Here is a 16738-nt window from a genome sequence, read left to right on the forward strand (position 1 = left end):
ATTTCACAGATGGGGACACTGGGACTCAGCAGGAAATAAGTCGCTTGCCCTGGGTCTCACTGCTGGAAGATGGCAGACGAGTCGAAAGTCTAGATGCAGCCCTGTGCCCCTTGATCTCTGTGCTCTGTCTGCAGCCAAGATGGCAGGGAGCTGAGGAGCTCATCAGTGCCCAGGACTCCACTGGCCCCGGGTGACCCTGCCAGTCTCGGTGGCCCCTGCGGCCCCAGGCCCGAGGACAGCAGCCCCTCCGGGGGCCACAATAGGCTTTGTGACACAATAGGCCTTCCACTCAGTCCTGCTATGCCAATAACCCTGGTGGTTTAGACAGTGACCTGGAGTCCCCAGCCTATGGTGACAAGAGTTCCCTGCTGGCCCCTTGCCAGAGGGACACAAAGTCCCTTTGCACATAACCTCTCTTTGTCCCCCCCGTTGGCAACAGCAAATAGGTCAGGCCCAGGGCAAAATGGTAAGGTGGAAGAAGGTTGTCTAAGACACCTTTTGCGGCCTCTCTGTTCTGTTCCCTTTCCACTCGGGGTTTTCTGCTGGCTGACCCCTCCCTGTGCCTCGGGTGGACATTGGGGCTTAACCCTTCATACCCCAGAGAGCAGCATGAAAAGGACTACAGGGAGGACTTCAGGCTCTTCAGGGGAGGCGTGGAATAAAAGCGGGGGTTCTCCTTGCTCGTGAAACCTGGACTGACCTGCACCTGGTCCCCATGACAGCCTGTCATTGTCTTGTCTCTTGGGTGCCCCCTGATCACAAAGCTCAAGGGGAAACACGCTCCCTCACTTGTTTCCCTCACTGGATCCGAGGCCCTGGGTCACGGCTCCCAGACAGGGGGCTGGACACCACCCCCCCCCCCTTTATCATCACAGGCACCCTGAACCCCTCCCCACTTGATGGATGAGGACACCGCCGAGGCTCAGAGGGGTTCACACGCCCAGTGCATGAGTTGCTGGGATTTGAACTTCGGTCCACGTGGCTGCAAAGTCCTTGCCGCCTTGATCCCCTTTGTTCCCGCTGGAGCCCGGGCGGGCACAGAGCCTGACGCTTCTGCTGCCTTCAACTGCCCAGCCCGGGCTGTCCCCAGGGAGCAGAGGCCAGCCAAGGACATGGGAGAGGGGCTGCCCGTCACTATGGTGTCACCCCAGCGGCAGGGTCAGCGTGCCCCGGTCGGCCCGTTCTTGCTTCTGGGACTGTGGGCAGCTATAACCAACCTGAACCTCCTTTTTCTCTTTTGTGGACTCCGAGCTAAAAATGCCTATTCTTGGAGATTCTGGTGAGGATTAAACGAGATAATCCGAGCCACGTGCTTCGCAGAGCGGTACATGGTAGGTGCTCAAGAAAACCTTGCTGTCCGCCTGTGAGCCGGGTGGGGGTGGGGCAGGGCAGCGACCGTGACGAGATGGCACAGAAAACCCACAGGAAACTTCATCACAGAGGCTGACAGCATAGTTGAGGGAAGTAACAAAACAAGAAGAAAAAAAAAAAAAAACAAACCTTAAAATTTTGGCTGAGTAAAGGCAGCAGTATAATTACCATCATTTATAAAAACGGCTTCCCATTAATGCCTAATTCCCGTGAAGCGCGACAATGATTATTTCATTAACTGTGTGTCAGATTAACTTTGTTGTAGGTTTTATTTGATTAAAACAGCGAACTCTCAACACGTATGCTCATTCTTCATAGTCTGTGGTTTCTGGAGCACAGTCCTCGGCTGATGACTTTTTCGAAATTAGAAAGCATATTTCCAGGGAAGTGTCCTGTAAAATTCAGTTAGTTTGATTCCCCAAAGCAAAGTGGGGCAAGGTAGGGGGAGAGTTCCAGAGCTTCCCGCCAGCACCCACCTTTGGATTTGCAGCGGCCAGTGATGAAAGGTGAATCACCTGTCAATCTTTTAAAAACTTTGGGGGCTTTTGTATTATTTGAATATTTTACTATGTGTGGATGCATTATTCTGTTGTGATGGAGGGTGCTGGGTCCCCCCCCCCCGCCCCCCACCAACACATTGAGAACTCCAAAGTTGTTCCATTCTGGATTCTATTTCCCCCGTGGGGAGACAAGGTTGCTATCTGTCATATGCACTTAAGCGCCTGACATTTTTCTCATTTTCTGATAGGCAGTGCAGCCCCCCACCCCCCACTCTTCCCCCCTACCTTCACAGAGGAAAGCTGCTGACTGACAGGTCCCAGCTGCACAGGGAGATAGCTGCAAATTTCCAATAGGGAAGCGTCATGCTTTGCCAACGCTGGGGAAGACAGAGTAATTGGCTGGAATCACAGACGTGGGTGATGGTGCAAGAGGAGACAGTCCTAGAGGAAGTCTCCCTGGGGCTGGGCTTCCACATCTCCCCTGAGGCCGGACTAGAGGCATTGTATCCAGACACTCAGGCCCTTCAGTGGCCCCTTTCACCCCAGGAGCCCTGGGCCGGGGTGGGGGGCGGGGTGCCTGCTGCCACGTGGGGGAAGTTTCTGCAGGCCACACGACAGCCCGGGGACCCTCTCCCAGAGGTCAAGTGGTATGTGTTGGGGGAGGTTCTGGAGGAAGAGTCCAGTTCTAGCACTCAGCTCCCACAGGGCAGGGAAGATAGGGTGGGGGCAGCAAAGATCCCTGTCGTCATTACAGAAAAGAGAGGCCAGAGATCCGTGAGAGGGGACTCACATTGTCTCAATTCCCTAGAGCCTGTGCAGACCGAGGTGGAGGGTGGGAATGTCAAGGCTCTCGAGGACAGAGGCCGGGAAGATCTTGGATCCTGGAGGACCAGGCTGGGAAGAACTCATAGAGGAGCCCCTGCCGGTGCGGGGGCAGGGGAGGCTTGCTTGTTCCCTCCGCTCCTGATCAGAATCCTGCACCCTGGTGTGGCCTGTGTCAAGAGGGTCCCCAGCTCAGGGCTCCTGGAGACCGTCCTTCCCCAGCCCCAGCCTCCCTCTCTGTGGTCTGACTGCTTTGCCTTTGGCCACTGGACATAAGGCCTAGGGCAGCACCGTCCCACAGGAATCCAGTGTTAGGACATATATAACTTAAAATTTTCTATAGCCACATTAAATAAAAAAAATTTTTTTAATGTTTACTTATTTTTGAAAGAGAGTGCGAGCGGGCGAGGGGCAGAGAGGGAGACACAGAATCCAAAGCCGGCTCCAAGTCCTGAGCTGGTCAGCCCCGGATTGCAGGGCTCAAACCCAAGAATCGTGAGCCAAAGTCAGACGCTTAACCGACTGAGCCCCCCCCACCCCCACCCAGGCACTCTTCTGTAGCCACATTTTATTATTTGTTAATTTTATTATTTTTTTTTTAATTTTTTTTTCAACGTTTTTTATTTATTTTTGGGACAGAGAGAGACAGAGCATGAACGGGGGAAGGGGCAGAGAGAGAGGGAGACACAGAATCGGAAACAGGCTCCAGGCTCTGAGCCATCAGCCCAGAGCCCGACGCGGGGCTCGAACTCACGGACCGCGAGATCGTGACCTGGCTGAAGTCAGACGCTTAACCGACTGCGCCACCCAGGCGCCCCTTTATTATTTTTTTTTAACATTTATTTTTGAGAGAGAAAGAGACAGACAGAGCGTGAGTGGGGGAGGGGCATAGAGCGAAAGAATCCGAAGCAGGCTCCAGGCTCTGAGCGGTCAGCACACAGCCGGATGAGTGGCACGAACGAACGCACAGACCATGAGATCCTGACCCGAGTCGAAGTCAGACACCCTACCGAGTGAGCCACCCAGGCGCCCCTAGAGCCACATTTTAAAAAGTGCAAAAGAAACAGGCGAAGTTAATGTGAGGAACTCGTGGCGCCTAACCCAACATATCCAGCATATTATCATTTCAACGTGTGATCAACATCAAAGTGGATGAGATCTTTTACACCCTTTTACTGCACCGAGTCTTTGAAAGCTGGTGAGTAGCTCACTCGTGCAGCACCCGCTGGTTTGGGTTACATCCATTCTCGATGCTCCGCAGCCGCAGGTGGCTTGTGGCCACCATGCCTGGCAGCACAGGCCCTAGGCTTCCCTTACGCCTGCCACTCCCCAAAGGGGCGGTCGTTTGGTCTCCAGACTGTGCTACCTTTCCCCAGTGCAGGAGCAAATCAACCTTCGGGGCTGGGCGATCGTCTGTCTTACCTTTGTTTCACGAGGGAGGCCGGTGGGGAGGCCAAGGGCCCTGAATTGGGCATCAGTGGGCACTGCCACTCAACCTGCTGTGTGACCTTGAACAAGTCACCTGCCCTCTCTGGGCCCCAGTCCCATGCTCTGCCGGGAGAGGGGTTTCTATTAGAAAGTTTCAAGCAGTGAAACTTGTTTTTCCAAGGAAATCTCACACAGAAGCCCATGTGTAAATCAGAGGCCAGAGTTGCTGTCGTTTGAAGAGGGTGCGAGCTTGGGCCCGGCCTCCTGCAGCCCCAGCCCTGGAGGTACCTCGTAGCCCAGGCCCCAGAGGACCTAAGAGGAAAACCCGGCACTGACACTCAGTCCAGAGGTCACATTTCACACAACATTTTGTGAACATGCAGAACAACACGGTAGGCTGCTTGTGGACCCATATCTATAGTAGAAGTAAGAAAATGCAGACGGAAAATGCATCAATTTCAAGTTCAAGGCCTCCTCTGAGAAGGGAGGAAGGACACAAGCTAGGGATGGCACTTGGGTTCTACTGTCAACATTTAACTTTTTGACCAAAGGAGACCTAAAGAAAATATAGCAAGATGTTAACATTTGTTCAAGCTTAAGGTTGGGCGTGTGGCTATCTGCACTTCTCTGTATGTTTGAAATATTTTATAATTTAAATTTACTTAAAACTTTAAAAAGGGTAAACATATATAATCTGATGTCACTTTAGGCAAAGAATTTTTTTAAAAAAAAATAGCAAAGTCAAACGTAAGTTCCCTTCCCACCCTCTCCTTTCCAACCTCCCACCCCTACCCCAATGCTCCCTAAGACCCCTCCCACCTTCCTGCTCTGATAGTCCCGGAATCCAGGTGCTGAATCAACCAAGGGTCGGGGCTTTGGGGAAAAGAAATAGAGCCAAGCAGTTATTCTATAAGCACTGATTGTACCTATGGGTGTCAGACATGTGGGGGCGTCCGGGGTGATTAAGACCTGACTCCTGATTTCAGGAGAAATCCAAGAGGAGAGACCTTCCCTGGATGACCTGGCCCCAATGGGAGGCAGAAGGCAGGATCTGTCCCTCCCCTGGCCCCCCTGGCCCCCCATCTGCCGCCTTTCCCCCCCCCCCCCCCCCCCAGCCAGTTCTTGCTGAATCACCGCTCCCATCCCAGTCTGTCTCTCCAGTACACTCAGATTGCTCTGGGCTTGCCCAGCCAGGTCTGGAAGACACCGCTTCCTTCCCCCTCTGATATCTGTGCACTCCCCACGAGCCCTGTCTCTGGTTCCTCCCAGCAGCCCCTCCTCCCATGTCTGCCGTGGCACATGCTGGATGCTAGGGGAAGGTTAGGAGACTTGCCAAGGTCATCTTGCTGGGCTGGGCACAGCAGGCGGTGGAAGGCTGTAGGAGGACAGCCATGCACCAGGTCCAGTGGGGTTATTTCATCCCAGCAAACAGGTCCTGCTGGTTTGCCATTTGGAGAATTTGGCCCCAATTCCCACAGCCTGGTTAAATGGTAACTTGTCTTTGGTTGTTTGTGGAAAAGGGACAGAGGAGGAACAACCAGCTGTGAAGATGAGTGGGTGCGAGACCCAGCTAGCTCTGGCTTCGGGACCGTGTGTGAAGCTTATTTTCTGTATTTTTTATTCTTTTCTGTACTCTCCCCCTCTCACCCATCTTCCTGGGCAGATGTGTAGGAGCAAGGAGGTGCGGTGATGGTAATAACAGAGTTCCACAGCCATCGGGGGCCTTTCATTGGGAAATTGTTTCACCAAGAGCCGCTGTGCCCGTTTTACAGAAGGAACCACAGAGGCCGAGAAGAGTGAGGTCACTATGAGTCACTGGCTTTCCTGGCCTAACTCAGACCTGGCTCCATAGGGCAGAGCCAAAGAGGCAGAGCAGGCTGGGGTGGGGGCAGAGGCTTCGCCTGACAATCTCTGGTTCTTCCAACAGAGTCGACTGTCCTTGTTGGCCTTTGATCCCCTCAGTTGTGTGGTCAGAGGGTGGGGGCCACCCTCCTCCCTTTGTTCAGCGCCTGCCTTATTACAGAGCTGGGCACACAGGATCTCATCTGCCCCCACAACAACCTTCTTCGTAGGCAGGGCCGGTTTTACAGACCAGGAAACTGAGAGTCAGCGAGATTAGGGCCCTTGTTCAAAGTGTCACAGCTGGTCAGCCCGAGGGGGACCAGGCCTCCAGACACCAGCCTGGGACACGGACATGTCTGCGGTTCCCAGGCTGGTGCCAGGCCTGTCCCTGCTCCTGGCAGAAGGACCCCGGGACACAACATCTCCGGTCTGAGTGTTGGGCTGATGCGTGCTAACGACCCACCAAGATTTGTCTCGGAATGGACAGTCAGTTGGAGAGCAAGGATCCAGAACAGCCCTCCATTTTTCCCTTTCAGGCTAGGTTAGCCCGTCTCTGCCCTGGCACAGTCTGTCTGCTCACTGCCAGGGTGCCAGTGCCGGCCGAGTTTACTGTGGTCGGCCTGGCCATTCCTCAAGCATCAGGGTCTCACTGGTCACCATGTGCTCACCTGGTGTCAACGCTCCAGTGAGAAGAAGGAAGGTGGAGGGCCCCCACCCCGAGCCCACAACTCCAGGCAGCCAGGGGGAGTTTTTTCCAGCTTTTGGAGACCTTGGCGAGGCCCACACACCCGCTCTCAGTCCGTGTGAGCCCTGAGGTGCCCAGGGCGGGCGGCGCTCCCTAGTCTGAGATTACATGCAACAGAACACAGGCCTGGGTCGTCCGGTCTCCGTGGAGTCCTAGTTGTGACTCCCTTTCCTTCTTGGTACCCTGGAAAAGACGCCACCTTCCTCAGCGGGTCCTGTGCAGGTGCAACGGCCTGAAGCGTGTGAAGGAGCCCTCCCCCCACCCCAGGAGGCCCCCCGGGGTTTCCCCAGGAGGAAGCATGGCATCCTCACCCCCGAGCTGGCTCCTGCTCCAGCGAGGCCACCGGATGCCGAGCTGGGGCCACAGGTTCTTTACCGAGGACTCTGTTAGAGGTCGGTGAGAGGCGGGAGCCAGGGTCACGGGGAGGGCGGGCCGAGGACAGCCGCCCACAGCAGGCCGCAGCTGGGGCTCCCCCCACACCGAAGGCTGACCTCGCTTTCTCCCGCACGGAAGCCATGTTGTGTGAATCATCATTTAGCCTCTGCGGGAGCCTCCCTGAAGCTGGAGCAGGTGGCCCTGGCAGACGTGTTCTGGAAGCGGGGTGCTAGACCTCGGCCCCCGACACTGGGCCCACCTTCCCACGGGGAGGAGGCCGAAGGATGCAGCCCTGGAAACTCCTGTCAGGTGCTTCCAACCTTTGACCCAATTCCTGCCTCCCTGGGGGAAAGCCAGACTGGGAAATGGTGTGGCTCGTGTCCTGGGGGGGGCCAAGTCCAGCCACTGCCCTTTGATGCAGTCAGACAGCTCCCTTCTGCTGAGAAAGAATATGTCTCAAGTGGCCATCATGTTCTTCTTCTGTGTATGTGGTGGGGGGGCGGGGGCGGGGCAGATCCTCGGGCCTCTGTTTCAAAAGGGGCTTTTGGTCTCCCCACGCCTTCCGGTGCTCCTGCTCACAGGTGCCTGCCTCCCTCAGGGCACCCCTGTGGATCACTCTGCACCCCCAGCATACTGGACTGGGGCGGCCCTTACACAACCAGGGTGAAACCAACAGTGTCACATCACAGTCCATCTAAGCAGGAGGCCACAGCAGGTGACTATAAGTCAGTTCAAGGCCGCGAGGGATGGAGGGTCCATAGGGACCCAGGGGCAGACCATGATATGTGTACAGCAAAGCTCCTTCCTGTCCTCCCCTGGGTACACGGCCTGGAAAGCAACCCCACTTCCTTTGGCCCTATCTCACTCAGCTACTGAGCAGCCCACGCCCTCCGTCCCCAGCAGCAGGCTGGGGCCCCTCACCCTAGGAGGTAAAGGGGGAGTGGGAAACGGAATGAGGGGCTGTGGCCGTCCTACCGTTAGGTCCGAATGGCTGTCTAGAACTCACAGAACCCCCCCCCCCCAGAGGTTGATGAGGGACCCCTGGCGTGGTGGGAGGTCTGCCCTCCCTCCAAGGGAGCTGAGGGCCCGCAGGCACAGGTGTCTGTGTGGAAGCTGAACAAAGCCTGGCAGAATGGGGGTCCAGATCCCCGGCCTGAGGCTGAGCTTCTGTGAGTAGGACAGGCCCCAGCAATTTGCCCGAAGATGGAGAGCCTCAGGCAGGGCTGGACCCCAAGGGGGATGGGCCAGGAGGGGAAAAGCTGGTGGTGGCAGGGAGCTGGCTGCGGGGCCTCCTCCGAGAACAGCCCATCCTCTTGTGTGCTGGGATGGAGTGGGTGGGTTGGGGGCACAGCTGGAAAACAGACGGTGCCCCTGGCCAGAGCTTGGGAAAGGAAATGGTTGAGGGAACCTTCTGAGCATGCTGCCCGGCCCCTGCAAAGAGCCTCAGAGGAAGAGGCTGCAAAGAGGAAGCCCCCACGGCCTTTCTCAGGGCCCTCCAGCCTGCACACCACACGGGGGTGAGCTCTCTGAAGCTCACGCCCTCTCCTGCACTGTGCTTCCAACTCCCGACTTCCTGATTTCCCAATTTCTCCATTTCCCAATTTCCCGATTTCCCACAGAACCATCGGTGTTCTCCCCACTGTGCAAAGCACAGAGGTGGTTCCACCCCAGGGCCCACCCACTGGGCCCAGGGGGACCCATATCCCCATCCTGACTCCCTCATAACTCAGGGTATGATTGGGCCAGTCACCCCTACTTTCTGGACCCCTGAATCCTCACCTGTGAACCCAGGACATGAGACCAGAACAGCCCTGAGCCACCATCCGGACCAACAGTGGCCCCATTCCGTGACTTTCCTCACCAGATGCCACCCCCTCATCCTCCCCTCTCCCAGGGGGAGCCCATGAATAATTGTGGCTTCTCCTCCTCTGTTCCCAGGCTCCTTTCCAGGATCCTATATCAAGGGGTGTGGCATTCAGGGGGCTCCCCTGGAAACAACCTAGAGTTCCCACTCACCATTGGAATAGGTTTTTAGAAATTTACCACGCACCCGTATTATTATCTGATTGTTTAATCTTCATGCAAGGTAAATATCATTAGCTCTATTTTACAGATGGGGAGAGTGGGTCTCAGGTCTGTGGCTTGCTCAAAGTCACCTGGCAAGACAGGGGAAGGGCCGAGTTCCCGCGTGGGGCCCGGGACTGGGAAAGGCCCGCCCCAGCATCACGTAGAGCCCCCTGGTCGCCCTCCTCTGTGGGGCTGCTGCGTGAACACCCAGGCGCCTCCATTCAGGGCCTGGCTCTGCAGACAGCGGAGACTGGTGATGTCAGCGTTGCCATGGAAACCCTTCCCCGGGCGTCGGGCAGGACCAGCCTCCCCGGCACAGTTTCCCTTTGTGTGGACTTTGCAATGTGTTGCCAAGGCAGTGGGGCCTGCTGGGCGGGTTGGCAAGGGGTGGAGAAAGCAGACAAAAACCCACATCGCATCCCAGCAACCAGCAGCTCACGACTGGGCTCACCGAGCCCCTGGGAGGGAGGGGCCGCAGGCTAGGCTTTGAGGGTGGGAGGGGAGACCCTGCACCCCTGCACAGGACTCCTGCCTGGAGATAGCCTTTTATCATCTTTAGTGCTCTGTTGGGGTCCTGCCACCTCAGGATCACCTGGGCTGGGATCTTATGGAAAAGTCAAATTCAGGCCCACCGCAGTCCCCTTGGCAGGGGATGGGGACTAGCTGTGGTTTAACCAAGTCCCCAAGGCAATTCGGGTGTGCAGTCAATTCTGAGAACCACCCTCTAGGAGAGAATGAGGTTTATTGAGCACCTTTTCCCTAATTTATCTTGCATAATCCTCTCCGCAGTCCTGAGAGGGGGAGGTGAACAGAGGAAATAAGTTTGGGGTTTTTTTGGGTGTGTGTGTGTGTGTGTGTTTTAATCCACATTGTACAGGGGAAGACGCTAAAATTCGGAGAGGTAAACCCCTTGCTTGCCCACGGTCTCCAAGCTTGGACGTGGCAGAGTCTAGATTCAAACCCAGGGGTCCAAGGCCCTCCCCCGCAGGCCTCCCCACTGGCAGGGGCTGGCAGCCCGACATCGTTAGCCTCCTCCTCCTGCTGGGTTTCCAGGAAGAATCCTAAGGTACCTTCGTAGAGTGCGCCAGCTCTGTCCGAAGCCTCACATCAGCTCCCAGATCTGAGAGGAGCGTGAGCCCGCGGAGAAGCGCAGCGCTGGGCCCCTCGGCAACCGCAAGGCCACCCGCAGAGGCTCAGAAAGCCTGCGGGGCCCAGGGAGGATGGCCTGCCCTTCCCCCACCGGGGCCCTCCCGCCACGCCCTCCTCGCTCCCAGGCTGCCGGGGCCTCCTGGCTCTCTGGAAGGGCTCCCGAAGTCCCTGGTCCCTCCCCCATGCCCCGGGGGTAGGTGGCTGCTGACCCAGTGCACACAGATGCCCCAATTCTTGGAAGCCTCCAAAAGAGAAACTCTTCGACCTTTGCTGGCCTTTGCCGAGCCTCGGAGCCGACGGGACAGCTGACTGCCTTCCTGCGTCCCACCCCCACACCTCCTTCTCTCTTTGAAGACCAGCCCCCTTTTTCTGAACGACCTCTCCGGGCGCTCAAAGGGGAGGATCCCTGCACGTTAGTTACTTTCGGGGTTCTATGCTGCCTGTGACTCTGGGAGGAGGTCCACACCCCGGCTGACAACACAAGTCCCTCCCCGCCCCCCACCCTCCTCCGCCAGGTCAGGGCTCCCCCTCTGCACCTGCATCTCCCTTCTTAAAGGTCGACAAACCCCAGCGAGGTCGGGTGAGGGCTGAGCACAAGCCAGGGATGCCAGGAATGGTTGGGCAGTGAATGGCGATGGGGCCTTCTCCGCCCGGTGCTGGGCACGACGGAAGCCAGCCAGTGTTCTGGCCCTAACCGTGACCGGGCTCTGCCTGCCACTCTTCCACTGAAGAAGTATTTCCTGAAGTCTGTGCTACGTACTAAGAAGGATTAAAAAAAAAAAAAAAGTCTCCAAACAAGCCAAAAAGGATGGAGGGGATAAAAAAAAAAGCCCCGAATACCTAGGATCCCTGCCCCCATAGAGGAACACAATCTAGTTGTATTTCACGGTTAACATCACCTTGCGACAGAAAGGAGAGATACCTCCAAATACCAACCACGGTCATCTCTAGCTGGTGGCATCGAGGGTGACTTTTAAATACCTTTGCCAAACCCTGTAAGCAGAGTTGCCCCCAGTGAACATGAGTGTTTCTCGGGAGCCTCTGAAGAACGTGGCGTTTCCAGCGGGTTTGGAGGGTGGGTCAGAGGTCAGCAGGCTCCGAATAGGGGCACACCCAGGCAAGTCGATAAGGTTCCCCAACCCTACTTCTGCAGGGTGGGTGAGGCTGCCTGGGCTGAGTCCAGGCCAAGGGGCCCCTGGAGACTCTGACCCCAGACCGAGAGGGCCTCCGCCCTGACCCCGTCCAGCCTGGGGAAGCAGAGCCCAGAAATGGAGGACAGCTTTCCTGAAGGGGAGGGACACCAGTGGAACCTGGCCTCTTCGTCTGTTTCCTCATCTGTAAACGGGAACAAGAGTACCTCTTTCATAAGCTGCTGGGGGAATTAAATGAGATAACTGGCCCCTTGGTCCTTAGAAGGAACCTGGCACATAGTAGGTCCTCAGTACACACCCCTGAATGAGAGGATGAATGCTGAAGCTGGCCATTTTCCCTTACTGGGTTCGAAACCACCCTCGGTATGATTTCAGAGTTGTAAAACATCCTCTTCTTTATAATTTGGGTGAGAAGCTTTCTCCCCTCCTCACATTCTCCAGCACAATCTGTAGCTCAAGCCCATGGCCCAAGTTCTCTGAAATTTCTCCCGGTGCCCTGGGGCCCAGGTAGCCCCTGTTGGAACTTCATCGTCCAGTCCCACCACACCCCAAACAGTGGCCAGGGGAATGAAAACGATTTGGGCTGTGTTGTGGGAAATTGAGGCATTTAAAAAACCCTGTGAAGGCCCAAAGTTCCACCTGCAGACTGCAATCTATGTTCTAAATTTTAACATTGATCTTGTTAAAATAACACCTTTACACCTTATCGGGGCCTTTCTGGGGAATGATTTCCTCCAAAGGGGAGACCATAGTAGGGGGGATCTCAGGCCTTCTGGCTGCCCCTGGATGGCACCAGGCATTTGTGTGTCCTGTGCTGACCAACCACATCTCCCTTCAATGAATTTTCAGTCACCAGTGGATTCGAGATTTGGCAACGATCTGAGGCATTGAGTTTTTTGCTAGCAGATGAGATGGGGGCCTCTCTGGAAGCAGAGGTTATGAGTTCTGTCCTGAACTTGCAGAGGGTCCGCTACAGGGCTGTTGGCTTGGGACTTGGGGGAGAAGGGTGTCCCGGAAAGACCTCCTTCCCAAACTAAATCAGATTAGAGTTTCTACCTCCTCTTCCCTTCAATAATCCCAGCATTTGATTCCCTAAGCAACCAGGAAGCAGGCCAGGCAGAGATGATCCCGATCCCTACTGCTAGGGAAGAAATTGAAGCCCAAAGAGTGAGTTGTCAGGGTTCCATAGGAACTAAGGTCGAGCCCTAAGACCCAGGATCATGGTATCGAAGATTTCCCAAACACCGTCTCTGGTCATATCTCCCCCAGGGGACTTTGTGGGATTTCTTTCCCTTTGTAAATTTTATTTTGTAATCATTACACAAAGCCCATGGTAATACCCATGAGAAGGACCCCAAATGACCAAAAGATAGTCTGTGGCCCACAGCATCATTCTGTAGTATTTCCACATGCTTCTTCCCAGCCATTATTCACAGGACAGTCCTATTTCATTGCCTCTGAAAATAAACATTTTTCACACTTCTAAAATACAAATGCGTTTTGTAATTGATGGATACACATAATGTGCCTGTATTTTCTTTTTCCACCACAAAAGAAAAGAAAAGAAAAGAAAGAAAAGAAAAGAGAAGAAAGCTTTTGGTAAATCTTCTGTGTCATAGAATCAAGGAAAGGTCATTTTGCAAAGCTGTAGTAAAATCATCTGTGTGGTCTGCCTCCCAGCTCTCCGCACTTCCTTTGTAGATCCTTCGGCACCAGCAAAGGTTAAGGACAACCAGCCTGGACTGGATGAGACCCAGTGTTTCCTAATCCCAGACAGCTGGCCACCCCCACGCAGGACACTTGGGCAATGTGATTAATTTCAATATAAATCAAAACAGCAGGAAGACCTATGTAAAGGCACTGCTCTTTAAATCCCAAGGGGGGAAGGGAAGGAAGGAAACTGATGTTGAGTGAGCACCTACTGTGTGACAGCCTGGCGGTGGGGAATCTGAGGAATGAGGAGAGGAGGGCCTCTGGCCCCAGATTGGCAAGGAGGGGGATGGTCAGAGCGGGCGAGGAGGTGGGCGAAGGTTTCCAAGTGAATAAGGAAGAAGAGCCCAACTGTAGTGCTTTCTGACCCTTGGGAATGAATAAACCAGAAGAAGATTTTTCTTTCCAAAAAGCATCTTTAGATTGAATGTGTCTTGGGGCGCCTGGGTGGCTCAGCCAGTCAAGCATCCGACCCTTGATTTCGGCTCAGGTCATGATCTCACGGTTGGTGAGTTTGAGCCCTGCATCCGCTCCAGGGTGAGAACAGGGAGCCTGCCTGGGATTCTCTCTCTCCCCTCTCTCTGCCCCTCCTCTGCTTGTGGTGCTCTCTCTGTTTCTCTCTCTCTCTCAAATGGAATGTATCTTGTTAAGCTGCTCGTTTTCAGATGGGTCGAGTTACTGGCAGGCAGCACCTGTGCCTACACCCCATGGGTCTGAAATGATGAGGCTCAGTACCCCCTGGAGGGTTGCTAACCACAGATTGCTGGGCCCCACCCTAGAGGTGCTGATTCAGTTGTTCTAGGTTGGCGTTTGGGAATTTGCATTTCTAACCAGCTACCGGTGATGATGCTGATGCTGCTGGTATGCGTGAGGATTACTTGAGGAGCATTTACGAATGTTGGTGCCTGGACCCTCCCCCAGGACTGTGATTTAATTGGTCTGGGTGCAGCCTGAGCATCAGGTTTGTCAAAGCCTCCAGGTGATTCTAAAGTACTGACCAGATTGAGAACCAGCGGCTTTATGGGAAGAGCCACCAGGCATAATTAAGGTGCCTCAGGTCCGGAGGGCTCCTTGGATTTCATGGACCACCTCCTCAGCCTTCCCACATTGGGGCCTGCCACCCAGCAGGTGTCTGAGGGCCAGAGGGGAACAGTCCCATGCAAAGTGGACTTCCATACTTGCATCTTTGAAACCAAGTAAACTGTTTGCTAATGCTGGTAAGCGTATCGCCGATGTTTAAATTAGGAGAGGTCAGAAAACCAAGCCTCTGGCTCCTCTGAGCAGGCATCTGGGCATTCGACAATGTCCAGTTCCTCACAGGCACACACTTGCCAGAGTTCATATCACTTCCTGGTCTATCAGCTCTTTTTGGCCTGAGATACTCATTGATTTTTGCTGCGTGGAGCCATTGGCGGCCATCCCCCTGTTAGGGGGCAGGTATGAAAAGCACAGGTGATGTGCAAGTAGGAACTCAGATTGATACTTTCCACTGGAGAACGGAGACCTGGGGAAAGAAGTTGTGTGTGTGTGTGTGTGTGTGTGTGTGTGTGTGTGTGTGCGCGCGGGCACGCGCGGGCACGCGCGCGTGCTGGGTGTTGAGGAGTGAGGTTAGGCCCTACTTTTAGCCTGGAAAATCGGGGCTGGGGGTGGGGTGGAGGGCAGGGCAGGCACTAGACTAAAACTCAGCTCTGTCAGAGACTTGCAGGGTGACCTTAGACGACTAACACCCTCTCCCTGTGCCTCAGTTTCCTCACCTGCCAGGTGACCTCCTGGGACCTTTCCATTATAGGAGCTGGAAAGACTCCACAGCTGGCAGCCGTGGGTTGGGAGGAGGAAGAGGAGGAGGCTTAGGGAAGGGGCCCGGCGGGGCACACTCATGGCTTGTACCTGGTCTCACCCCCAGGCCTCCAGGCTGGGCTCTCTGGGACTCCACCCAGTTCGTATACCAGCTCCAGTGTGAGGCACTGTGGGTGGCCAGATGGGTCCATTCCTGTGGCTTTGCCACCTCCCTGGCTGTGTAACCACAGGCAGGTCACCTAACCTCCAGGGAGTCTCAGTGTTCTCACATGTAAAATGGGCTGGTAATGGGTTGCTGTGAATAGCAAACAGCTGAAGTGTGGAAAGCGTTTAGCACAGAGCCCTGTGGGCAGTAGATACTCCGGGGTCACCACCATCATCATCATCATTGAGGAGATACTCAAGTTGTGCCCTGGGCCCTGTTCATCTTCTGAAATCTCCCCCCAGTCCCGAGATGCATCTCCTGACAAACAGGGATCCCACTGCCCTCGTAGGGTCCTACGGAGCCTAAGTGCCCTAAGATGGGGTGCTGGCCAACCCCAAGTTCGCCTTGACGATTCCTCAGCCTTCCTGAAGACCTGGGCCCCTGGAATCAGGCTGCCCTCTGCCCTCAAGCCCCAGCCTTCCTCTTTCCTCTGCCAGCTGCCATGCCTTGGTGCCCAGAACCATCCTGGACATAGAGTCAAAAGCCTACTCTTCACCAGCTGTGTGACTTTGGCCGAGTGACTTAGTCTTTCTGAGCTTTTATCAAATGGAGATTCCTCCTATACACTACGCTCTATGAGCACAAGGACAGTGTTTGTTTTAATCACCAGTATATTTGTTCCCAGTACCTAGTCCAGTGCCCAGCATATAGTAATTGCTCAACAGATATTGTTGAATCAATGAAGGGTTGGCCTAAGGATTAAATTAGACAATATATGTAGAACATAATCCCAGGCACACAGTAGGTGTTAAATGACTGTTTTCTTGGATCCCAACCCACCTGAATCCCTGGACTTCTGTATTTTCCTCCTTGCCCTCTCTCGGCGGCTTAGCTGTTGGGACACATTCTGGGAACTTTGACCATGGATCACTAGGCCCTTGGCTCCCACACTTGGCTCCCACCTACACGTCTCCGGCCAATTTCAGCAGAAGAGCCAGCCCCAGGGCCCATCCCACATCCCTTTGACACCACATTCAACATAATGGGCGTAAGGACCACCTGATGCCTACTCATTCCTGATCTGGGATCCCTGCCACCTGGTCAGTCTCCCCTCCTTTCCTTTCCATCTGTCTCCTACTTCATAAGCAGCTCCCACCCCCACCCCCACCCCCCACCCCGGGCTGACCCTATTCTACTCTTGCCACTCAGCTGGCTCTGAAAGAGACACCTTTCCTCCCTCACCTCATCTCCTACCTCAACGAGCCTTATTCACCTTTCAAAGCCAGTTCGATGTCACCTCCCCTAGGAAAACTTTCAGACCCCACCCAGCCTAGATTACAGACTCCGGCTCTGCTCCCATATTACCGGTGCATGACTCCATCCTTACGCTTACCGCATTATTTTATAATTATCTGCTTATGTGTCCGGCTTCGCCATTAAATGGTTAGTTTACGGGGGCAGAGACCATGCTTATTCATCATTCTACTCCTCTGTGCGTGGTGCCTGGCATGGAGTAACCCTCGTTTCAGATCTTACTGCTTTGTAACAAATCACCCCACGACTTAGTGGTTTAAAATTGCCTCTTTTATTTTTGCTCGTGCTCTCGCGAATCCGGAATCTGGGAAGCTGTCAGCCA

Source organism: Panthera uncia, chromosome E1, assembly GCF_023721935.1.
Source record: "Panthera uncia isolate 11264 chromosome E1, Puncia_PCG_1.0, whole genome shotgun sequence".
Taxonomy (NCBI): domain Eukaryota; kingdom Metazoa; phylum Chordata; class Mammalia; order Carnivora; family Felidae; genus Panthera; species Panthera uncia.